Raw genomic sequence first — 26134 nt, forward strand, 5'->3', positions numbered from 1 at the left:
AAGAAGTGAGATAGTCAGAGAGACGCAAAAAGTAGACAAGAGTACAATGAGATAAGGCGCAAGGTGAAGAGAGAGGTGGCAAAGGCTAAAGAAAAGGCGTATGATGAGTTGTATGAGAGGTTGGACACTAAGGAGGGAGAAGAGGACCTATACAAATTGGCTAGACAGAGGGTCTGAGCTGGGAAAGATGTGCAGCAGGTTAGAGTGATAAAGGATAAAGATGGAAACGTACTCACAAGCGAGAAGAGTGTGTTGAGCAGATGGAAACAGTACTTTGAGAGGCTGATGAATGAAAAGAACAAGAGAGAGATCAGGTCTGATGATGTGAAGATAGTGAATCAAGAACTGCAAGGAGGAAGTAAGGACAGCTATGAAAAGGATGAAAAATGGAAAGGCCATTGGTCTAGATGACATACCTGTGGAAGCATGGAGGTGTTTAGGAGAGATGGCAGTAGAGTTTTTAACCATGTTGTTTAATGGAATCTTGGAAAATGAGAGGATGTTTGAGGAATGGAGAAGAAGTGTACTAGTGCTGATATTTAAGAATAAGGTGGATGTGCACAACTGTAGTAACTACACGGGATAAAATTGATGAGCCACAGCATGAAGTTATGGGAATGAGTACTGGAAGCTAGATTAAGAAGTGAGGTTATGATTAGTGAGCAGCAGTATAGTTTCATGCCAAGAAAGAGCACCACAGATATGATGTTTGCTCTGAGGATGTTGATGGAGAAGTATAGAGAAGGCCAGAAGGAGTTGCATTGCTTCTTTGTGGACCGGGAGAAAGCATATGACAGGGTGCCTCAAGAGAAGCTATGGTATTGCATGAAGAAGTCGGGAGTGGAAGAGTACGTAAGAGTTGTACAGGATTTGTACAAGGGAAGTGTGACAATGGTGAGATCTGCGGTAGCAGTGACTGATACATTCAAGGTGGAGGTGGAATTACATCAGGGATCGGCTCTGAGCCCTTTCTTATTTGCAATGGTGATGAACAGGTTGACAGACGAGAATAGACAGGAGTCCCCATGGACTATGATGTTTGCTGATGACATTGTGATCTGTAGTGATACTAGGGAGCAGGTTGAAGAGACCCTGGAGAGGAGGGGAATGAAGGTCAGTAGGAACAAGTCAGAATACATGTGTGTAAATGAGAAGGAGGTTAGTGGAATGGTGAGGATGCAAGGAGCAGAGTTGGCGAAGGTGGATACGTTTAAATACTTGGGATCAACAGTACAGAGTAATGGGGATTGTGGAAGAGAGGTGAAAAAGAGAGTACAGACAGGGTGGAAAGGGTGTAGAAGATAGTCAGGAGTAGTTTGTGATAGACGGTTATCAGCAAGAGTGTAAGGGAAAGTCTACAGGACGGTAGTGACACCAGCTATGTTACATGGGTTGGAGACGGTGGCACTGACCAGAAAGCAGGAGACAGAGCTGGAAGTAGCAGAGTTAAAGATGCTAAGATTTGCACTGGGTATGACGAGGATGGATAGGATTAGGAACGAGTACATTAGAGGGTCAGCTCAAGTTGAACGGTTGAGAGACAAAGTCAGAGAGGGCAGAGTGCGTTGGTTTGGACATGTGCAGAGGAGAGATGCCGAGTATATTGGGAGAAGGATGATAAGGATAGAGCTGCCAGGTAACAGGAAAAGAGGAAAGCCTACAAGGAGGTTTATGGATGCGGTGGGAGAGGACATGCAGGTGTTGGTTGTCACAGAGCAAGTTGTAGAGGACAGGAAGATATGGAAAAAGATGAACTGCTGTGGCAACAGCTAATGGAAGCAGCCAAAAGAAGAAGTTGTCAGCTTTCACATATAAATGTCATTTCAACTTAAGACAAAACCAACCAAGTCGCAGACAGGTTGGACTGAGTTGATGAGGATCTCAGACTACATGACTGGAAGTTATAGGTGTGGGCCGCAACTGCTTCCAACTTGTTAAGATTATGTAAGTAATGTCTGTGATTGAAAAATCACTGAAGAAATGTGGCAGAGCCTTCACAGTGCTTAGATCTTTTCTTGGTTTCCTGTTTGGAGCATCTTTTCAGTCAAGTCTGGCATAACCCAATAATAATTTGTTTTTCTCTTCATATATAATCTAAAAATATGCATCTAGGTTGACAAGTTATGCTACACTGGTATTGTATGGGTGTGTGTCTTATGCTGGACTGGACAAGTAAACCAAAAAAAGAAAAATGGAAACAGAAAATGGAATGTAAGTTGCAATAACAATGATGACACATGGTGATTTGTGTTTTCATTTCACAGCTCGAATCTTGGGTTTGAATTACTAGACAAATCACTGACCGTGTTGTTTTGCACATTCTCCCTGTACCTGTGTTCGTTTTTTCTCATAGTACTATGGTTAATTCAAAAGAGCATAGGTTAAGTGGTGACTTTAAATTAGACCAGTGGTTTCTATGTACTGTCCAGTGCTGGCTGCTGGTACTGACTTTGGGATAAACTGACTATATCATTTAATTAGGCTCATTTATTAGATGGACGGATGTTAATAATATAAATGCACTACAGAGAGCAAATGGATTAAGCAACCAAACAGCAGTAACCCAGTATAAAGAAAAAGGAAGTTTTGTATATTTAAGTATTTTATTTAATTAAACATAATGACCAATAACAAAGTTAGAAATGTAGCCCTCCACAGAATGTCCCATTTACAAAATGTTTCTAATCTAGTGCATTTAACTTTACAAACTTAAACTTACTTTGATAACACAGTAATTTTGTTAAAAGTTCAACATTTAAGCATCCAGCTATTTTATCAACTTGCTTACTCTAGTCCAGGGACTCATATAGCCAAAGCTGTCCTGCCAATATCCAAACATGCTTTGAAACAATTAATATTTGTGGTGTTAGAAAAACAAGGGCACTTTACATATTAGTTGCTGAAAACGTGTATGTTTAGTAAATATCCACATACTCTTTAAATCATCAAATATTTATACATACAACTTCAACTACATTGAAAGCTTTTTTTCTAAAGAGTATACAATTCTTTAATCTACACTTTTCAATACTAGGCAAAGATCCAAAAAAAAGAAGGCAGGAATAACTTCTCACACTTCCTCATTAAAACACGAATAACATGAGTGTGTGGGAAAGGAGAGCTGGCAAGGAGCAAACAAATGGCAAATTAAACAAAACAACTTGCTTTCTTAGTCCCATGTGAAAACTCACATATCTGTCATATTCCTTTTTTTTTCCTTAGAGAGCTGTCTTTTAAGGTGCTGGTGTCTTATTTAAGCTGTACTGCTGCACATAGGCAGCAACCTTCTTCTCTTAGACTGCTCTGATGTAGAACTTCTCAATATACAGAACAAGCTAATTGTTAAGCTTTAATTATCTGTAAATATTCTAACTTTATAACTTATTTATTAATTGGAATAATAACATTCTGCACATGTTCAAAGGGAAAACTGTTCATCACAAGTAATATTTAACACAATGTTTTTTTTTTTTAATATTCTTAAGAAAAGAAGTTCTAAATCATTTTTAGAAACTCACTTATCTACCCATTTATTTTCTGAATCTGCTTATTTTACTACATGGACACAAGGAGTCTGAACATATCAGAAAACTCTTCTTGGGACACGAGTTTATCACAGGACAGTCACACTCAAATCAATTTAGCACACATGACTTTGTATTTGTTTAAGGGAATCTGAGTACTCATAGAAAATTCACACGGACACAGGGAAAATATTCAAACTGGGGGACAATTTAAACTATTGAAGCTACGAAGTAGCAGTGTTCTGTTCTTAAAATTCATACATTGAAATTAGGATTTTAAGAAAATACTTAATGCCACAGGACCCTGGGGCTACTCTTGGTTTCAACACAAAGTAGGCTGACATAATCAATTGTTTACCATTCTGTCATAATAAAGATGCACCAAAGGAATTTTACTGGCATCAATATACCCAAAACCAAGAAAACACAGAAGACAGATGTGAATGTGTTAACTCACTTAAGATACTAATTTAATTAACAATCAAGATGGTAAATCTATAGAAAGAATCATTTGTGGATAATTTAAATACTGTTTTGGATTATGCCTGGATTTCTTGTTTAAACACTAAATCTGCATCTGGTCTGGTTATCATCTTTAGATGTTAAAATATTTTATATTATTCTACATAACAATCAACAGAATTTGTTACTTTATTTCTAAAAAGATGTTTTAGTGTTAATCTCAACATCTTGCCATAAATTAACAATGTCTGTATGTAGTGTGCACTGTCCATCTCCATATAGAGACAAAAAACATTTCAAGAACTACAGGAATTCATTATTAATATGTTACAGTGAAATGCCCTAAGCACTGAAATACTAAAATTAGTGATTGTTCACGTCCAAGTTTTATTTTTGAAATACAGAGGGATATTTTTTTGTTTGTTTAATTAGATCAAAACATCTGAAACATAAGGGTCTGTGTATGTTCCCCTGCTGAATATTATTGTAGGAAAGGGTTACTGCAAAGGATCAACACAATTTTCTCATAAGATACTGTACAGCACAGTATGGTAGACCTTTCACATGCTTCCAAGTCCACCCAAATAAAGACATCTGTTCCTTTGAAGCAGTAAAAAACACAGTGCAGTCATTCTGGGACTAAGAATCTGCATTTTCAATGGAATCTAATAGGCAGTTTAGTGCTGCGGGTTGTGGTACAACATAATCCTATACAATCCTAATAGAGACAGCTAACTCCATTTCTAAGTTTATGCTCTGCTTTCTAATCTGTTTCCAAACTGTTTACGATGAATTTACTTAGGCTCTGAGTCAGATTTTCATGCTATTAGGCATTACACACAAATAGGATTTCTATGGAATAGCATCCCTAAGATAACAGAACACAAAATTACAGAAGTTTGGAAACATTAAAAAAGGAGGGTTGGGGAAAGGTAAATTCTCAGAAATAACAAAGTTTAGATGAAATGCGAAAACTAGAAACCTTAGTTAAACATGGTTATGTTGATCCAAAGCAAAAAAAAAACACATCCAGCTGCAGTTGTACCTAAATGTTAAGAAGATTAAGCTATGTACTTTAATGTTTTTTTATTATGCCACAGTCATGATCACGCACTTAAGAGCACAGGGTCATTTTAGAACTGTCAATAATATTACATGAGAATCTTTAAAGATGTAGCAGGTAAACTTGACTACCTGGAGGAAAATCCACACAAACCTAGGAAGAATGTACAAACTCCAAAAGACAAAAAGTGGTAATGGGATTTGAACCCTGGATGGTGGATCTTTTCAGCACTAACCCATGCCCCACTGTAAAAAACATCAAAACAATGAATGTGTTTCAGTGAGGTTGAATTTTGCTTTGCTTTGTTTTTTTTTTTTCTGTTTTTCCTTTGCTTTTATTGTATTTAATTCAAAGCAAATGGTTAGAGTGGATATGTTATTATTATATTTTGCTTAGCAAAATGCTACTATAGTGTTCTGGTTTTTGAAAATAAAAAGAATAATGTAACAGTAGGAACATGAAAAGCAGAAATGTAGGTGGTAGAAAGACCACACTGCACACTGCCAGATGTGTAGAAAGTGAATAACTAACACACAGTAAAACTGAAAAAATAATATTTTCACATTAAGGACTAAAAGTATTGTATATATTTCTACCAAAACTTTAAAAATGTGGCAGTGTTGCACATTGCTTTTTTAATATGAAGTTGATTAAGTGTGACCGAGTTGAAAAGTATCATTTTAAAGCGAATCTATAAAAGTACGAAATTGGACACGCGGGCATGTTTACATTTTTCCCTTCAATGTATTTACCTTTTCCTCTTTTTCTTCAGTTGGACAGCACTGCTTCTCTTTTGTTTTTCTTAAAATACTGAAAACACATGCTCATCTCCAAATATGGTATTATGACAGTTTTTAACATTCCACATGTCTTGAACAGGTGACGTGTTGGATTTGTGCCCTCTGTTTATAAATCATCACAGCACACTGATCTAAGTGACTTAAGCATACTGTAGGATACTCTGTTTACTCCAAGAAAGCCATTCTTTCACAACTACAGTATACACAAAGTTCTAAGAATTGTCAGAGAAAGCATTAATTGTAAAAGGAGACACAAACATAAATATGTATTTCTGTAACTCTTGAGTGCAGTAAAACTGGCTGGGTCAGCCAGATTTGTTCACACAGAAACAGCTGTAAAAATCTTCAAATGAAGTCTCCTGGGGATTACTCAACTCAAGGCTTTGATCCCACAACTAGGCCCCAAATTGTTGCTATGGTTACAGCTTCTCACTGCTGACTGCAGCTCTGGTATCCACTCTGCCTCACTATTCAATCTGACTGCACAACTGAATACGATGACACATATCTTCCCTTGACACACCATGAATTGTAAAAAAAAAAAACAAATCAGGTTGTAATAGTATGTCTAAAACAGCACTAGTAGCGTGGATGGTGGTGGTGGGGGGTGGTCTTTGTTTACATTCTCTGGGACAAGCACCAGCTCAATATCAGCTCTGTATAAAGCAAGCACATACATGCTTAAAGCCAAAATAATTTACAGAGGATAATGCTTTACATTTCACTATTGCTGCTACCTAATACTGCTGAACTTTATCACCCTACAGTTCAAAAACGAAAAGATATCAGTTGATAGTTCATTGTATTCAACTGCTGGATTCATTAGAATTAAGAGACCGCACAGAATTAAGTGGTGAACAATGAATTTCCAAATAAATTAATGGCAATTTAAAGATGTATCTTTCAGTAATTCTATTTTTAAATAATTTAAAGGACCATAAATAAATACTGTACACTTTCCTAAAACAGTGCATATTTTTTACTGAATCCATTAAATCACTTTGAGAAGTATGGTGGACGAGCTGTGAGCATTATGCTACTCATCAAGAACAATCTCCATAAACCTTAATACCCACACAGTTTTCTGCAATCGTAACCCTAACTCCAAAACAGTTTGTTTGCCCCCATTAACAGGACACACACCTGGCTTCACCCACATTCAGTTAAAAACACAAAAAGGCTGGTTAGCCTGGGTCTAATAATGGATGTACACAATATTCATTACTGATCAATTAAACTTCGTAGAGCAAAATAATTAAACAGATTATAGGATTGAGTGGGTATATTTATGAGGTCCTTAAATTAAAATAAATATTATGTTTAAATTCATTTTTGGATTATGGATTTTTTAGGATGATTATTGTCACATGTACAAAGTACAGAGATTTAAGAAGTTAAAATAATAATGGTATACTTCTGCTTCATGTATGTGAAATCCCTTGTCACAATTCCTCAGTTACACTTATTCACAATGTGGGTAAATGCTGAAAAAATATGAATCATTTGTTCACAGTTTAAAATTCTTGAATTTGAAATATAAGAACTGATAGATGTTGTTTGTTTCCATGTCGACATTGGCTACTGACAAAAGACAGTTGCAATACATATCTTTACTCATAAGCCAATTATTCTTTAGAGTGTACAAGAGTACTTCAGATACAAATATTGACCAAGATGTCACAATGAGAAATGGCAAAATATAATGATGTTGAAAAAATAATTTAATCAGAATTGCACTAAATCATAGTTATTACTATAAGCCAGGGTTTCTGTAACTTGCCCTGCATTGAACCGGCATCCCATCCAGTGGTAGTTCAAAGTAGATTTCAGCAAATTGATTCTAGATTAATTCAAGTAATTTAATTTGAAGATACAACAGTATAGAGCACAGCTCACCATATTGCGAACAGGCATGATTGTTCTATTCAGTTGTCATAATTTGAGTGGAGTGGAAAATGTCTGTTGTATTGAGCCCAAGTAGGGTCCAGCTTTGCGCCATGTAGAATTTTGTCCACATTTGTAATAAAATCACCACTGAGAATTTAAGAACCCCAGGGATATGTGCTCATCCCACTTCTGCTCACCTTACTAACTCATGACTGTGCTGTGATGTGAAGCTCCTACAGCTACATCGATTTTCTTGATGAAACAATGTTATTGGGTCTCATTAGCAATGATGATGAGACAAAGTAGAGAATTGTACAACTGATGGAGGACCTAACATTGTCCATCAATATGTCCTCCACTTTCTGCATCAACTGAAGAGAGCAAGCCCTCCACATCATATCCTCACCAGGGGCCCCACTGAGAACATCCTCAAAAGTTGCATCACTGTCTGGTATGCAAACTGTTAATTCATCTGATCGCAAATCCATACAATAGGTAGTGCCCACTGCTGAGATTATCATCATGGTTTCTCTCCCTTCCATCATTAACATGTTCACAAAGTGCTGCACATGTAAGGTCTCCAGCATTGTTGGGAATTCCCACCACCCCTTGCAGAAACTCTTTTCCCTGCTTCCATCTGGCATAAGATATCAGAGGATGCAGACCAACACTACCTGACAGAACAACAGCTTCTTCCAACAGGCAGTCAGGCTCCTGAACACAATGCCACCCCCTGTCCCTGCACATGCACCCTTATCATAGACTCTTATTTAATTACTCTTTTGTTTTGCATTCCTTTGTATTCCTTGTCCATTTTATATTTCATATCATCATTGATTGGTGGTTGTCTATATGATGTTGATTTTTGCAGAGGTTGTTCCTTATTTTACATTCTTTTATGTAACATTGCCCACCCATCTGTATTGTTACATTCTTATATTAATTGTCTAAAGATTGCACTGTGGCCCTACGAAATGTAAATTCATTCCACTGCATGATGTACCCAAGGTATGGGTATAGATAGTAGTATGACAATAAAGCCCACTTGACCTGACCATATTTGTAAAGTGATTTTGAAGGAATTCAAACAATTTATGTCAAAGAATCCAAATCAACATTCAAATACAATTACTTTAAATTAAAATCAAAATTAAAATAGTAGCAAGAAATCATCAATAACAAAGCCAGAGAGTTATTAGTTTTGAGCAACAGAGTTTTTAATATTCTTTTGGAAAGTCTGCAGTTGGGGCTATAACAAGCTTGCTTTTTTAGGAAGTAAATTTTAGAGTGCACTGTTAAAATTAAATTGCCAAAGAGTCTGTTATCCAAGGTCTTGTGCCTGGATCTAGAAATGGGGATAAAGAGGATCAATAGCACAGAGGTGGGACTGTAGTGGCTGCAGACTTGAGTATGCATTGTGACCACACTGAATCTCATACAGAGTTACCTTGTGCTACCACAGAGGATTTTATTACACTAATCCAAGCCTAAGCTTATGAAGGTGTGAGTGAGGATTTCAACACTGACATAGTCAGAGAGGATATTAGGAAGACATTGCATTTTAGAAGGAAGGCGCTAATTTGGTGTTATGGTTAATGTACACTTAGTGGTCACTTATTTATTGAAAAGGCACTTAAATGTTAAATAAACAGCTCTTTGCAATAGTAATGTATAGAAACTACAAACCTGAATACACAGTAGGTTAAACAATAATAATTATGGGCTACAGAAACAGAAGACTATGCTGTATTCTGTTTGTGTCTGCCAAAAACAGTAAGATGAGGCTACGATGGCTACACGATCATCAAAAATCACTGAATACTGGATGGAAAAATGCCACCTGGTCTGAGAAAATGTTGATTTCTAAAGGGAAATGCAGAAGGTTGCACAGAAATTTGGAGTAAACAGCATGAGTCCATGGATTCAACTTGCCTTGTGTATAAACAGTCCAGGGTGTTAATGCAATAATGTGGAGAGTGCCTTTCTAGTGATATATTAGGCCTCTTAAAACAACCTGAGCATTACGTGAATGCCACAGTGTACCCAAGCATTTTTGCATGTACTGTACATCCTTTTATAAACATCCTTTTACAAATTGTTACTTCCTGCAGAAACACACACCATGTTAGGAAAAGCTATTTCTACAAATCTGACTGTGACTTCACTTTACTCCAATGGCCTTCACAGTGAGTAGATTTTAATTCAATAGAGCATCTTTATGATGAAATGCCACAGATGGTCTGCAGCATAAATGTGTTGGTCAAAAATCTGTAGGAAAGACATGATGCTATTTAGTCACCATAACCTTAAATTTAAGAGTGGAGTATCCAGCAACATGTCAAATACTGTACATGTATTAAACCATTCAGGCTGTACTGGAGAGGAAGGTGGTAAATGTGAGACAGAGATAGGTGCTGCAAAAGTCAGTATTCAGAGTAAAGTCTGATGTAGTTTTGGAAAAATCATCAGCAAGTCATAAGAATTTCTGATTTATTGACACTTACAGTAGTTTGAGAATAAAGCTGATCATCCTGCGACTCATGCCCATAGTTCTGAGGCAGAAACTGGTGTTATAGTCTCAATGGTAATTTAAAATTGAAGATCATCAATTTAACAGTGGTAGGTATTGTAAGGTCTTGACAATGGCTTATGAACTGGTGGTAGAATGCAGGGTATCAAAAAAATGGAACCAATTACAAAGCATTTTGCAACACCTAGTTAAATAATATTGTGCATAATTTATAGTTTATGTAAATATGATTGTAAGACTGCAAGTTTTTATAGTTCTTGTGAGAATTACTTTTGACCCCATTCAAAGTGAGCATATAGTATATAGTTGCATATAGTGCAAATAGTACTTAGTTAACATATAGTTAATGTTTTCTTTGACTGTTTTAAATGCCAAACCAATCATACATATGCTGCATTACAGATTTATTTTTCTAAAATCTCTTTGATGCTTGACAGAAGCTACAAATATTATGGAATGGTTAAAATATTCCCAACAATTAAATACAATCCCATCCACAACACACTTCAAGCTATGAAAATTCAAGTGCTGTACAAAAGGGGTTATAATGTAAAACATGAAACTTAATTATAAAATTTGAATAAAACTGATCTACCCTTTTATTATGTTGTTACTGATTTTATGCTTCTCATTTGCCAACCTGTCCAACTTTTGGCAGAGGGTGCCTTTTGCTTAAGGAGTTCTCTTCCTGTTTTATACCATAACACACCATTTTCTAAGCCCGCTTAATCCTGAGCAGGGCCATGGTGGGCTGGAAGCAATCTCACCAAGCGCAGGGTGCAAGGCAGGAACTTCATACTTATTCTTTTTAGGTGTTCCCATTCATGTATTTAAAAGCATTATCTGTGCCATATTAAAGAAAGAGTAAAATGTGAAATAAAACTTTCTCCCACTTACTTAAGCCTCCAAGCATGCGTAGCATGTGTACAAAAACTTGTTCTAATTACATAATAAGATTAGGAGGCTGAGAAAAGGGTGTTTGTTTCTCAGCTGTCTGAGTTAAAAAGAAGAATGATGGGAGAATGAAAAATAGGCTAACAAATGCCAGTCCTGAAGTAAAGGGTTCCATTTAGTTAGCTTTACAAAGCCAGAAATAGCACAAGATCTTAAATCATCAAGTATAGTAGGTGTTAGCTTCCTGGAATAAACTGCAAGGATATTCACCAGATTTTTTGACTATCACTTGGGGTGCAGTAAATTAAAAAATGAATTCTCTTCTTTCTTATAGTAACATTAGCCAGTTTTTCCTGGCCAACTATGACCGCAAGCATGGCTTACGTAAGGGTAAAAGTTGATTGTTTACAAGTCTAATTGACAAGGGACAAATAAACTTCCACTCTTTAAATTCTTCTCATTTGAGATCCACACCCAAAAATTTGTAGCTAGTTGCAACAATAATTACGTAGTGGAAAAGATGTCCTTGCTGTTCCATATTTTTATTACTAAAGCTGTTTGCATGTCCCCTAAACCTTGTACTTAAGAATTAGGATACAGTTTAGGTTAATTGTTTTACTGGGTTTTCCATACTTTTGTCACTGTAAGCTCTCACTTTCTCATGGTTTGAAGCATAGGTGCCTATGGTCACTGTTACGCACAGCTATTGTCATATTCATCAATAGTTCCATGTTGTTCCAATGTGGCAGAATTGTTATACACTGTTTCTTTTTACACAGTGGTAGACAAAAAGGGAGACAGATATTGTATTAACTTGAATCTTGGTCCACATTTATAAAACATGCAACAGGAAGTTTTTAAGCCTATTGACTTTTATAATAATGTCTTCTTTGTTATCCAACTGTATAATCTTCTTGCAAAGAAATTAATGTTGATAACTTTATGTTTATAACAAAATGTGTGCATTTCTGTGAAAATTACCTATTAGCATGCTCTTCATTCAGTTCAATAAAAGGCAAGACCATTGCATTAATATTCAGTAGTCATTACGCTATCAGAAACACACGCTTAAAAATAAAGCTGTCAACCTGATTTTTCAGAGTGATGCCACATGGGAACCATTTTTGGTTCCATAAACAACCATCTACATGAAGGTTCTAGAAAGAATCTTTTATACAGATCCGTAACAGGTTCCATAAATAGACATGAGTAGATGGTAACAGATTTGTGAAATACAAATGGGTTTCCGGTTTCACAAAGACAAGACTTCAGATTTTTATGATCAGCCAGTATCCTGATAGGTTTAGTATCCTAGTATACATTAAAGATTTTTGTTATGTTGACATATTAAGGACCTTTTCAAAGCAGAAAGAACCAACTTCATATGCAAGGATCTTTTCCCAGAATAAAATAGTTCTTGGTTAAGGCATAGCTCCACAAAGAACCTCACTACCCTGTAAAGTGCCATTTTAGAACCATTATTTCTAAGAGTGTAGAAAGGTTTTCCTAAAGAGAATAGCATTTTTTTCTTAAGTGAACACCACACAGACAACATTATTCGAACAGTTTATGTCTTTCAAAAAGAATGTTGCCTTGATGAAAAAAAAAAAATCAGCACACACCCATCCATTTTAAAAACAGTTTTATAGAGTGGAAGTATAGTATAAGTATAGTCAGTCTTTCATGGAAGGATCAATTAGTTTATATATTTTATTTAGTAGGTTATTTATTTTACCTAGAGACAGTCAGAGCCATTCAGAAATATGCTTTATAAAAGCATCAGCTGATCTCTTAACTGCATTTTGCCTTTAGTTTCAGATAATAACAATTAAATAACCTCACTACATTAACAACAGTGTAACTGGTAACTGTAAATGTGTGGACTTGTGCTCTCCACATATGCTTTGCTTACTAAACAGTCTTTCTACTGATCCTCTCATGGTTACTCCATGGCAAATATCACATAATATAGTCACCCAGAAAGACGTTACATGGTTTTACAGCAATGTATTTGTTAGTCAATACCAACTGGGGAAAAATGCTTATTTATAGGAAGTTATCCAACTGCAGTGCTTATATTGCTTCTGTTATTAGAAAGTACAAATTTAAATACATCATTAATCAGCATGGGGTGGCACAGTGGTAGCGCTGCTGCCTCACAGTTAGGAGGCCCGGGTTCACTTCCCGGGTCCTCCATGCGTGGAGTCTGCATGTTCTTCCCATGTCTGCGTGGGTTTCCTCCCACAGTCCAAAGACATGCAGGTTAGGTGCATTAGTGATTCTAAATTGTCCCTAGTGTGTGCTTGGGGTGTGGGTGTGTGTGTGCGCCCTGCGGTGGGCTGGCTGGCGTCCTGCCCGGGGTTTGTTTCCTGCCTTGTGCCCTGTGTTGGATGGGATTGGCTCCAGCAGACCCCTGTGACCCTGTAGTTAGGATATAATGGGTTGGATAATGGATGGATGGATTAATCAGCTTCTGAAAACAGATCATACATGGTCAAAATGTGCAGATTGAAACTAATTTCAGGCAGGTGTTAATACTAATAACTATTGCACTTATAAAATTGTACACGCATTACACCTGTATACATTGCATTAGCAATTATTACTGAGGTCTGCTACAGACCTAAACTAGAAAAAAAGAAAAAGGGAGAAAATTATTTGAAAGCATGGCAAATGTATGAACAATGTTGCCACCAAGTATACTTATTTCACAGTTATAAGCAACATACATAATATCTAAAATATAAGAGAATGAGGCTGGAGAATATTTTGATTTTCAGAATAATTGATCAACATTGACACTATGATGATGAATCAAAACAAAAATTACATCATTTCACATATAAAAAGTAATCCATTAGGATAAAATTTAAAAATCAGTTCCTGGAGATTGACTTATGCTACTAATGTCTTGAAATATGGGAAAACTACTACCAAAAATGTAACTCACAATTTACTGTACATGAACTCATCCGCCAGCCAGTAAGACAGAAAACTATAATTTAACAATATGTATTCTCCTAGATGATATTTTGTTCTGCATTTCATCAGTACATTACATTTGGAGCTCAACAAACATGTTTTAGTGCTACACTAATACTATACAGGTACATGTTATTTGACGTGATTAGTCACTCTTGGACACTAGTCCAGTTACCACCTGAGTAGCATTATGTGTTGAGTTTGCATTTTCTCAGCATATTTGTGGGTAGCCCCAAATTTCCTCCTTTGAACCAAATACATGTACACACTCTAAATTACTCAACATTGGATTCAGTGTGTGTTTGGACATATCTGTCAGTCTGCCAAATGAATGAACAGTTTTCTATTTCTGCCTTTTACTGAATCCATTTGTGCAGAAATTGTGTTTTCTCATTATGCCTTGCTCAGATAGAGGCTGACATACAAAATAGATGGTCACATGGAATAAACCGCCCTCAAAATCTTATATTAGTTGCTTCTGAGAATAAGTTATTTTATACAAAAAAAGGTGCCAGAGAGCGTTTTCAGAGTGATGCTATAGGGGAAGCATGTTTGATTCCTAAATAACGGATCCACATATAGGTTCCAGAAAGAACCTTTTACTTACTTAGATCTATAATAGGCTCCACACAGTACCATGAATAGATGGTAACAGCTTTATGAAATACAAATAAGTCATTATTTTAAAAGGATTCTTACTGCATACAATAACACAGGCTAAATATCACTTTTCTTAATCTGTTAGTGTCCTGCTAGGTAGCCTACCAAACATTCAAGAGTTCAGTTTTTTATCTTCTTTACATTAGGAAGCGTTTCAAGGCACAAAGAATCAACTTTATCTGTAATGAACCCCTCCCAGAATGAAATGGTGCTTTGTCAAGCAATAGTTCTACAAAGAACCACACAACTGAGTAAAAAACCATAAAATGCCATTAAAGAACTAGCATTTTTAAAAGTGTACAGTAGCAATGGAGGAGAATGCCAAAAGCTTTTCATATGCAAAAATATCCATAGGTTAAAAAAAGATGTACTGTATATGCATTAAATATGGGCAAAATGGTATCAAGAACAAGGGAATCAATATAACAGTTCCAATGAGGTTTACAAAAGGACAAATGGGATTTCTAATTGCAAAAGCAGTACGATTAGGCTTACTTAAGTGATCTAAAACGAAATAGTTAATAGATGATAACATACTGTTAACCATTTACTCTAGACTCTAAGCAGCAGCTCTAGATTACGGATTTGTATGTTTGTTGTGGACTTGTTTGCTTCACCAGGAACAACACTGCCAATAAAACATGTAAAAATGTTGTTGCCAGCATTCCAACTGGATAGGTATGATCTGCATGTTTTCACTTGTTCTCATTTGTTTACAAAATCTTAAGGAAGAAAAAAGTGAGCATTACTCTTAATTACTGTTTTTGTTACATTATTTTTATTCCAATCTGAAATCTCTAGTTTTCATGTGTCAATGAAAGCAATTTAAGGCTTTGGTTTTCTTCAAAATGAAAAGGCTTAGTTTATTAACTTTAACAGACTCTGTGATAACTGGAATCCAGACACCAATATATCCTCTGCCTGGGCATTGATAGCAAAGCTATGCAACCCATATAGTTTAAGAAAGGTAAAATGTTTCTCTCAGGTAATCCGTTTTATGTTAACAATATGAGCCATAAGAGTACAGCATACAAGTAACTGTGCTAGACTCTAAGATACAAGATTGCTGTTCCTGTCCCCAGCTTCAACTAACTGTACAGTCAGGAGAAAGTCACTTAACCTGCTTGTAATAATACATGTTATTTACCTTGATTTTGTAAGTCCTCATGGGTAAAGGTATCTTCAGTAATAGTCATTTTAAATATATTTACATTTGGTCTATTTAACCTGATGCCTGTTATCTAGTTAAAAGGTCTTTCTGATAACTAAGTTTTCTAAGGATTTAGCAATGTATAAATGTATATTGGATTCGGCTTTCATCCTTGCCATTGGTTGTGTGGACTTTTTTCCAGATAATAAGCTATACCTTTCTAACTCGTTTTGTTTTTACAATTGTGCCTTGTTCTTTGTTTCTACTTACAACCCAACTTGTCCCCACCCTTTTGGTGCCACACGCATTGTTTTACGGTCATTCTGACTAATTATAAAGACACGCACATATATGTATATTTAGTGCTGTAAATATTCTATTAAAACTTGCTCCTCATTAAATGCAGATGTTTCCAGTATGTTTTGCATCTGGCAACGGTCAAAAATCAATATTCAGCATTTTCGGCTAATCCAGTATTAAATAAGACCCATGCACGACTGGTCTGAAATGTAGCGATTTGGACCGTTCAGTATCCTATTCTATAAATGTACATACAATCACAATTTTATAAACAAAGCAATCCACACATCAGACAGGGACTGAGGTCTCAGTGGTTGCCCTGGAAACGAGCAAATAATTCTCCAAATTTAATAATGCGTTTAAACCTGTACCTGTATAATATATGGCAGGATAGCAATACGACGAGATTTCAAAAATATATATATATATCCATATATAGTAAAATGCAATAAGTTTCTTCTGTCTGGAATTCATTTTGAAGAATACCTGTATTCGCACTTGCATAGGTAACGCCCCGTTTTTCAAATTATATTCATACGACCTAGGATTTTCCCGTTTGGTAAATTTACCTGCAATAGCTGTTCTATAATCCGGTGCTGAAGTAACACGTTTCATAATCGAGACATGTCGCCGTCTTACCAATGTTGTCTGCAGCTCCTTTCCAGGTAGAAGCGCTTTGTTCGCAACGCTCTTCCAGACACTTTTGCGGAATTCGACTGAAGAGATTCTCGGATCCTGGTGTAACTCAACTGGATTTATCCCATCCCGCACCTCTGTTGCAAAGCGTCCAAATAACGAAAGAGTTCGCGCCGTTAATCCAGGTGTACTTTGTGGTCGACCAGAACAGCGCAGTCGAGGGAGTCCTTGCCTGCTGACATAAATCTTATCGATTGATCACGGCAGACATTATTCAAGAGCAGTCGCCTCAGCGACGGAGAGGGTGTAGCGCTTTGCACAGCTTTCCAAATCTTGCGTCTTCCGGGTGACAGCTACCAGGAATTGTGGAGGCTTAGCTCCGAGCTGGTCGCAGTTAGATATACGAGCACGCGCCAGCGCGCGTGCCTAGAGAGGACTAAGTTTTAACTCGTAAGGAATAGCGAGAAGTGAGCTGGATGCAGCAACTGGAGTTTAGCGCGAAGTCGTGCTGGGGAAAAAGCAACATTTCAAGGCTTAAGTACATAACCTGCATGAAGATAAACAGATTGGGTGGCATCAAAGCAAAAAACTACTAAAAACAACTAAATGTTAGAAAAGCTCTTGTTTAAGCCCCGTAATCTCTTTTCTCTATTACAGAAATACCTTCTATAAATATTTAAACGGGTAAGTCTGACCCAAAGCTCTACTAAGCAGAGTGGAACTCTGACCGCAGGACAAGATTCAATTTTCACTAAACTCAATTAATTTTTATAATAGTGCTCTTCACTGAGCACAGGTTTAGTGTGTTACAAATCCAAAAGCAAAATACAAACCACTCATTAAACATATTCTAACAATGTGTGTTCATTGTTATTATCATTGAGATATAACCAGTTGACAAAATAGGAAAGCAAAAGAAAAATTTCACCCAGGTCTAATGTTAGTTGACAAGAAAAGTCATAGACAAAATCGGACATTAACATTTACAGTTCTGGAGGCATCAGCCAACTGCCTACCTTACCTCTCCTAGGCATTCTACAGTATTATATAAAATAAATTATTATTATTATTATTAATAATAATAATAATTCATTCTTGGATTCAGCCTTGCTTCCGAAGGCTCCCAGGTACTTCTGGATTCTTCCTCATGGGCAGGTAAACAGGTTGGCACTATAGCAGTGCCACAGCAGGATGCTAAAAGTAGAAACTGAATAGAAGGAGTCAGTAACAGCCCATAGTTACTGAAGTACTTATACAGTGTGAGACAAAATTATGTTAACACTAATGAATTATTTTTATCTCGACCAACACCTTTCCAAGTTGATGGATAGGCCATGGTGGACAATTGCCATGGCCTCCACACTCCCCTGATTTGTCACCCTGTGAGTTCTGGTTATGGGGTATGATGAAGGGGTGCGTTTATAACAGGAAAGTTTGTGAAATCAATGAACTGAAAGACAGAATACGGACTGTGATATCATCTTTTTCTAGCAAAATGTGTTCAAGCTTTAAATGGTACTGTTGCTCGTTGGTTTTTGTGTGTTGAACATGATGAATATTATCAACAAATGTGTATGGCCAGTCATAGCACTCATTTTTCGTTCTGTCTGATTCATTTACATTTTGAGTATGATCGTAATGTAATGATGCCCTGTCAAGGGCTGGTTCCTTCCTAGTTCCCAGTGTTTCCAGAATAGTATCTGGCCCACTATGATCTTGAATTGGGTTAAATGGGTTTGCAAATGAGGTGAGATAATAAAGTATTTGGGTTTTGAGTTCCCTTTTTGAGTATTATGAGTTTTGGTAAATAGTTTTTGGGATTTTTTAAGGTTCTTTTTGATACTGTATATTTTTCTTTATTACATACATTTTAGTTAATACCTTCAAGGCCAATTGAGCTATGTAATTTAAAAGAACAAAAATGTTACTCCATGTAAAAGGCTTACCTGTGACTCATTTCCAGTCAAATATTACATCTGGCATTCATATTGTTATGTAATGACACTAAAGACTACCTCCCCTAAGGCTTCCATATGTTTATGTAATGACGCCAAAGTGTACCAAGTCTACTGCTGTGGAATGCCCTTCTAAATTTAGATGGAGCATGCAATGACATATTTTTCAAGGAAAGTAAGTGAGTTCTATGAAAAATGGGAAACGTATGGTATATGCTCAATCTAAATCCTTCAAGATCATTGAATAAAATCATGAACCCTATTATTTATTAAATAAATTTCTTATCTATGCCCCATAAAACACTAAAACAATGTGATGCCTGCCATGACATTCACACTCCTGGCATCTTAGCATGTTTTGCTCTGAGCCCTTATATTTTGAGTTAAAGGATTCTTTAGCTACTGTAGTCCATTCAAAACTGTCAAAAATTTATGATAGTTTAGATGGAACACACAGTATGGACTGTACCTTAATTTAGTACAGCTGGCATCTACTTCTTTAATAATATAATATGTAGATTATATTATGCTCACTCTAAATTTTAAAGCAAGAGTTTCCCCATTTATTGCATGCATTGTATTCAGTAATGCCAAGGCACTTTCCATAATCTGTCATAATCCTACTATTAAGCAAGTTAGAAATTATAATTCCTTGATGATTTAAACTACTTCTCATTAGAAGCATCCTTTTTTTTTTCTTTTTCTAAACATAGTGAATTATCTGGGATAAAAAGGCTCAAAGTTTCAAAATAGAAAATCTCAGGTTTGTTGTATTTGACACTTAGAAAACAATTTCATACTTTGATATTTGACACTGAAAACTTCCTGCATATGAAATGAGTAAATCCTCCATCAAAACACTCTAGGAACATGGAGACAACCAAAATGAAGGCTTAACCTACCTAGCGCATGTACCGTATTTATATATGTCTCCTCTTCCGTTTTATACTTAAGAGAACCCAAAGTACAAATAGAGTAACAAAAAGAGGTAACAAAAAGAGTTATAATGTCTGACATGTACAGAGTGCTAAAAGGATATTTAATGGACTTATTAATATTATCATCACTAACATACTGGTATCATATACTGCAAGAACATGCATTAACTCTCAGCATACCAGAACAGGATAACCTGGTTAACAAAATGGATGGATGGGTCATTAATGTTATTATGCCTTATTGTTTATTTCTGTAGAATTTTTTTTCTTGTTAAATTTAAAATAATAAGCAAGAGACAGCAAGTTGTAAATTGGAAATAAAATGTTAACTATAATTTGAATTCAAGATTTTAAAGTAATTCAGGGGAATAATAAACTATATGACATATCATTTACATTTACTTAATTGGAGGAGTCCTTTATCCAAGGTGACTTACAACATTTATGATGCAATTGGTTACATTTCTTTTTTTTTTTTTTTGGTTTTCCAGTTGGAGCACAGGAAGGTCAAGTGATGTGCTCATGGTCACACAATGTCAGCAGCAGGATTTGAACCCACAACACATTTGGTACCCCAGAGCTGGATAACCCTGGTTTTAGAAAATGATTGGGTGGCTATTAGTGTTATCATTCTTCAAAGTATATTTTTTGTTGTAGATAACTTTTGTTACATTATAAACTAAAAAAAAAAAACATTTAAATAAAGGGATAAAAACACAAGTGGAAGAAAACAAACTGGAAATTGGAAATTAAATGTTAACTTTGTTTTGACTTCAACAAGATTTTAAAGTAAATCAGGGCAAAAACAGATAAGATAACATAGCAATAAGACAGAATATCAAGGACAGCCAAAACCAGTCCTGAATAAAACCAGCAACAGTCAATTGCCTGAGGGATGAAGGAAGGTTAAAAGGAAATTAAAGCAAATGTCATGTCAGTGTTAAATGGAAACCCTTATAAGCATGCAGTGAAAAATTAATGAAATGTTAGGCCCAAAAAAAAGCATTTAAAAATAAAGCTCAAGTTATACTGTTGTATATTCCTACTTACTCTGATATTCAAAACCTGGTTTTGTATGCCACATTTTTTCAGTCCACTGTTATTTGCAACTTATGCTATAATGAAATTGTGTTTTTTCTTTTTTTCCACTGAGGAGTGACTACTGTTCAATAACAATAAAGTCTAGAATGCTGTGGCCAGGCTCCTAACTGGCACACAAAAACATACTCATGTCACACCAATTTTAGCCCCTCTTCACTGGATTTCTGTTCACTTTAGGACTGATTTTAAAATCTTATTGTTTGTTTTGAAGTCTCTGAATGGTTTAGCCCCCTTTTATCTTACTGACCTTTTACACCCTTATTATCCCCCTGTGATCACTTAGGCCCTCAGACCAGATGTTGCCGGTCGTGCCGAGGTTTAGACTTAAGCTCAGAGGTGACTGTGCCTTAACAGTAGCTGCCCCTAAACTTTGGGTTGTCTACCCCTTTATATTAGGTCTGAACCAACTCTGGTCACTTTTATACCCATCTTTTCTCCTTGGCTTTTTAATCTAGCATGAGAGTACTTATTCTTTTTTATTTTATTTTATATATTTATTGGTCTTTTAATGGAGAACTTACAGCACTTTAGATAAATTCTTTTATATTAAAGTGTCTATAATTAAAATAGACTTGGTAAAGTCTTACTTTTTTCTATGCACACACAATGTCTAAATTAATATTTTATTTTTTAAGATACTTATTCTGCTAAATCTTTAGACCACAATAAAAGATGAAAGGACTTTCAGGTCTCAAGATGCTTTAAAACATCATCAGGAAAAATAAAGCATCACAGATATGTGAACAACGCGTACCATACCAATTTTGATACAGTAAGGGTAGAAGAGGGGCATCCAGTGTGACTAAATTGTAGCAGCTAAACTTTCTGTTTTAAGGTGTGAGGTTGGGTTCATTGGAGGGTCAACAAACTAGAGATCTGCAAAAAAGTGATCTTAATCCACTAGAAACAAAATTGTTCAGTCTGAAGGAACTTGTTATGTTTGTGTCAAGTCAGGTTTAGACTTGGTATCATACAGGGTGCTACAAAAAACATAAACTAGTAATGCCTAGAGGATCTATTGGATACATGTAGGTGTAAGTTATTAATTTGAGTACCTGTAATATAACAAACATTTTGATGGTGAAGGATGATCACTGGTGAACTCACATAACACATACTGTACATCAGGAGAACATGTCCTTTACATAGACAGAGATTCTGACTCAAAAACAAAGGATCATGACTATACTGTACAACCCTAAAGTTGTCATATAAAGGCTAGCATTCAAGTAACTATCCAAAAAAACAGGGAGAGCCCTGTGACAAGAGTTCAATATGAGAAAGGTTTTCTGTACAATAAAGAATGCTTTAGAACTGTGCCTGCAGGCAGGAAAGTTTTGTGGCTCAAGCAGTTAGTTATTCAAGAGGTGACTGCCACTAACAGCAGGCATAGTGCAGATGCTGAGCACATTTGAATTTCACTGGCATGGTGTTTGTTTTCATATGTTGTAAAAAAACATTCTCTTGAATGTTCCCTTGTCAAAATGGAAATAAGCAAAAACATTTATTCAATATTTTATGATGAGTATTTTTTAATAGGAATGCAGATTTTTCAAAAGCTTCCAAGAATATTTTTGTTATGCACTCAGGAATTGCAATTATCTATCAACTCAGGGTCAAGTGATGTTTGCTTCAGGATTATGCGTGGGAAAATTGTATGGGAGATTATCTTAATGTCATTTCCAGAACAGGAAAAAGTAAAAACAATACAGCAGTAATGTAACTGCAATACGTATGTAGCTAATTTTAAATGTAACCAATATTCACATACATTCACCAAATGCAAAGGAACTGTAAGGAATAAATTACAAATGATGAATGGTTCTGTTTCCTTTCTAAGATAAAGAAATCAAAAATGAAACTAACAGTCTTATTTTATAGTCAGTTCATATCTGATTGTTCATTAATAATTCTGGCAATAGGACTCTGGTAAAATTATTATTTAAAAAAAAAAAAAACACTATCAAAATATATTAATTGTTCATGCATTCACCCATCAATTAATTTGCTGTACCCTCAGAACCATAACATATTCCTAAAAGCATCTGGAGCAAGGCAGTAATCAACCCTGAAATGGGCATCATTCTATCATAGGGACCGTTCACACACAAATACCCACACAGACCCAGTTTAGCGTCACCACTTAACCTTATTTGAATGTCTCTGAGGTGTAGGAAGAAAATAAGAGTTCTCAAAAAGCCTACTCAGACATTGGTAGAACATGCACTCCATGTAGACTGAGATCTTGACTCTTTCTGCTGAAGCTTTGTGGCACCAATGCTGATACATTTAACCACCATACTGACCCACTTTAATTCTATTAGCATAAATTAGCAATAACACGAAGGATAAAAATTTTATTTAACCATTATAAAAAAACAGTAAATAAGTTAATGAAAAAAGTTAATGTAAGCAAGCAAGTCTTATATACTCTAGTTATCCACACATACTGATTTTTATTTCATCATTTTGTTGATTTGCTTGCTGTGAACAGTTTGACAAAAACATGTCATTAAGTGAAAATATTCATGTGACACATTGGTCATAAAAACGGCAAAATCAAATTGACAGGAAATATCAAAAATGACACAATCTCATTGTTGACAGGAAAAATGACATTCCCACCCAATACAATAACCTGTATCTAGAGTGGGTTTCCTGATCTAATTGTTAACACTAAGATATAATAACTGCATTTTAAGATCAAGCATTCATTTATGAGAGTTTCTCAGAACCCATGGTTAGTACACTTAACTAAAATAGCATGTTAAATCATTCATTATCTAAGTGCTTTTCAGCCTATTTATTAACTGGTGAATGCTTTTTTTAAACTGGCTTAGATTTCTGCTTTATCAAGGGACTCCAGTTTCTTTCCAAGCTAGACATGCTCTTTGGTGTACTTATGGCACTAAATTGGTGCATGTGCAAGTGTGTTTTCTGGTGTCCCATTCATACTGTTCCAAAACTTAAGCTCTCGCCTCCACCTGAAAAAGAACTAAAGATGAATTAATGAATTTAACTAAATTTAACAGATACCCGACCAAATTACAACATTCTTCCAGTTATTTTTTGACTAACATGGATGTGTTTCCTAAAAGCATTGTTAAACATCATGAACTTCTCAATTTACAAATGTTTGCCAAAGCCCTAGTACCTAAAATAGAATAGTAAATCCGTTGTAACCTACGTGCTCTCTGGAATCGTTAAGTGATTCTTAAACTGGCTAAATCCTATGCCAACTGTCACCAGACAGAGCACATTAAAATTCACATATAATGACAGTTCTCTGAACTTACTATATAGAATACTTAGATGTGTACCTGAGATGACTGAATTTTCATGATGAAATGCATTAATGCATTTGTAGGGTTAGATTTTATTATGATAAATAATCAATAACCCTAACTGAAATAAGTGATGTGAATTGCTAAAAATATTTACTGGCCTGTTTTACATAGGAGTAATTTGGGATCTAATAGGCACAAGACTCTTGGGATTAAAGTGACCTGACTGGTGAGAAGTATTAACTTAACAATTAATCAGATTTTTTAAAGGATAACGTGGTCTTGTGGAGTGATAAAGAAATAAAATTAGTGGTGATGCTAACTGCCATGACAGTCATGTTCATCTTTCAGTGGTCATTCTTCTTTATCTCAAGTAAATAGATAAAGGATGTGGGGATGAGAAGGGACGGACTGCATTCGTTTGCTCAGAGGTTGATGCCCTTGCTGTTTCCTGAGCAGCTCCTCTTCTCTCCACCCTAGCTGCCCGCTTCTTCTCTTCTTTCGTCAGAATCTTTTTGCATTAAAACTGATTAAGTCAGAAAAAAAAAAAGAAATAAAATCATCTAGGTGTGCACTTAACTGAAAATGATGGATCTTGAAGACTATCCATTATATCTTAACTACAGGGGTCTGCTGGAGCCAATCCCAGGGCATTAAGCAAACCATGGGCAAGGTGCCAGCCCACTGCAGGAACACACACCCCCCAACCACTAGGGACAATTTAGGAACACCATTGCACCTTAACCTGGAGTGAAACCGACACAGTCACAGGGAGAACATGCAAACTCCACAGAGGGAGGACCTGGGAAGCGAACCGGTCTCCTAAATGCGAGGCAGCAGCGCTACCCACTGCGCCACCTCTTGAAGACTAACAACAAGTTATTTTTGTGTGTTTCCAAGAGCCTGTGAATAAGCAAAGTTCTGCCGCCTAAAAATCTTTTAAGAAATAACTGGCAAATGCCATAAAAATAATAATTACACTTTTGTAAAGAAAAGCTTGTTCTTTTTGGATGACAAAACAGTTATCTTGTTTAACAAGGCTCACGGTAGACTTATTTATTGTATTTACTTTTCAATATGGGGATAACTAAAGTATAATGCATTACAAAGTCTCTTAAAATGTTGAACAAACTAATTATGCAAAAATAATATTGAACATGGACTGCTTTGCCATCATGCAGCCTAATATGCGAAATGTTTTTAATATATACTGTACACCCTCTGCGCTTGAATATTTTGATCCAACCCCTTCCCTCATCGGGCAGTGTGGTATACCTTCTCTAAAAGCAACACTTTAGGGAACAGCACATAACTGTCGCTACCTGCCCAAGTTTTGCATCACAGCACACAAACAACTGTCCCATCGCAATACTGCTAAGGTGGAAATCTAATATAATCCCACTATTTACAAAGACACGGAAAGTGCAGTTTCCATATTATAAAAAGTTTTGAAGAATGTGTCTTCTAAGTAGTGTAGCTATCTTTACTTTGACATGGCTGTTATCTGTATTTTAATTGGTTGCGATGAGAAGCGGAAAGGAAGAAAAAAGAAAAACGTGCATTTTTGGGTTGCTACCTTTAGAAAGAGAGCCTACTTCGAAGTATCTGCATTAAATCATGTGATCGTAAACCCAACAACTACCCATTGCTTCAATTAAATCAATGACTGTGTTAACACGTCGAGCCCATTTTAAACCTGTCGTAAAACGTAAAGGTGATTTGAGTTTACTTGACCTTTTTTTTTACTTTATTGTTCACGGATACTGTGGAAGACCTAAAAAGTACCCATGATGCCGACGACTTCGGTGGCGGGTGACAACTAAATGAGAGTTGGCGTCCTCTTTCTACGTATCTGGGCGCGGATTAACTAATAAGCTAACCTAGGCTTCAGCCCTGTTGGAAAACAGGATCAGTTTGTTATCAGTTGTTGTTATTGTCTCCGTACTACGGATGTACCTTATATTACTT

At 36.0% G+C, this 26134-nt stretch overlaps 1 protein-coding gene across 2 annotated transcripts in view; it reads right to left on the reverse strand.

Annotated features, from left to right (window-relative positions):
- LOC120527719 (semaphorin-4A-like) overlaps positions 1–17302 on the reverse strand; it is a 129151-nt gene extending 111849 nt beyond the window's left edge. The window contains exon 1 of one of the 2 annotated variants that reach the window (XM_039751477.1): positions 16892–17302. The gene's annotated coding sequence lies outside the window, so the exon portion shown is untranslated. Of the gene's footprint in view, positions 1–16821 lie in introns of both variants that reach the window. The other variant, XM_039751470.1, reaches the window with a different exon arrangement.
- Positions 17303–26134: the final 8832 nt, after the last annotated feature.

This window comes from Polypterus senegalus, chromosome 1, assembly GCF_016835505.1.
Source record: "Polypterus senegalus isolate Bchr_013 chromosome 1, ASM1683550v1, whole genome shotgun sequence".
In the NCBI taxonomy this organism is placed as follows: Eukaryota; Metazoa; Chordata; class Cladistia; order Polypteriformes; family Polypteridae; genus Polypterus; species Polypterus senegalus.